Raw genomic sequence first — 804 nt, forward strand, 5'->3', positions numbered from 1 at the left:
CTAAATGTATGCCCCAACCACTAAAATTAGTGGTGACAAATGAAAAATTCTACTAACTTCTTCAGTCTGAAGTTGATCAAACATACAATCAAGATGCATTGATACTTATTGGCAATTGGAAAGCAAAAGTTGGAAACAAGAAGGAAGGACAAGCAGTTGGAAAATAGGGTCTCAGTGATAGAAACGAAGCTGGAGATCGGATGATAGAATTTTGCAGCACCAATGACTTCTTCATTGCAAATACCTTGTTCAACCACTACACATGGACTCCTCCAGATAGACTACACTGCATCTGTGGGACAAGATGAGGGAGAAGCTCAATATCAGCAGCTAAAACCAGGCCAGGCATCAACTGTGGAGCAGATCATCCATTGTTCATATGTGAGCTGAGGTCAAATTTGAAGAAAATAAAAACAAGTCCACAAGAGCCAACATATGACCTTAAGGCTATCCCATCTGTCTATCCACAGTCCAAGAACCTCTTAAGAACATATTTCATGTATCAAACACTAATGACAGGAGACCCGATGAGCTCTGTGATGGCAGCAAGCACATCGTTACACAAAGAAAGCAAACAGTCCTTCAAAAGCTAGGCAAGAGGGAAAAGATCGGGGACTGATGGCGAGACTCTACGTCTAGCCTCCTCCCTGGGGGAGGGACAGCAGAGAAGAGGGCGGGAGGAGGCGGCACACAGTGTAACATATGACAAAATAATAATAATTTATGAATGATGAAGGGTTCCTGAGGTAGGAGGAGTGGGGAGGGAGGGGGAAATGAGCAGCAGATATTAAGGGCTCAAGTAGA

This window comes from Tenrec ecaudatus, chromosome 8 (genome assembly GCF_050624435.1).
Source record: "Tenrec ecaudatus isolate mTenEca1 chromosome 8, mTenEca1.hap1, whole genome shotgun sequence".
NCBI classification, from domain to species: domain Eukaryota; kingdom Metazoa; phylum Chordata; class Mammalia; order Afrosoricida; family Tenrecidae; genus Tenrec; species Tenrec ecaudatus.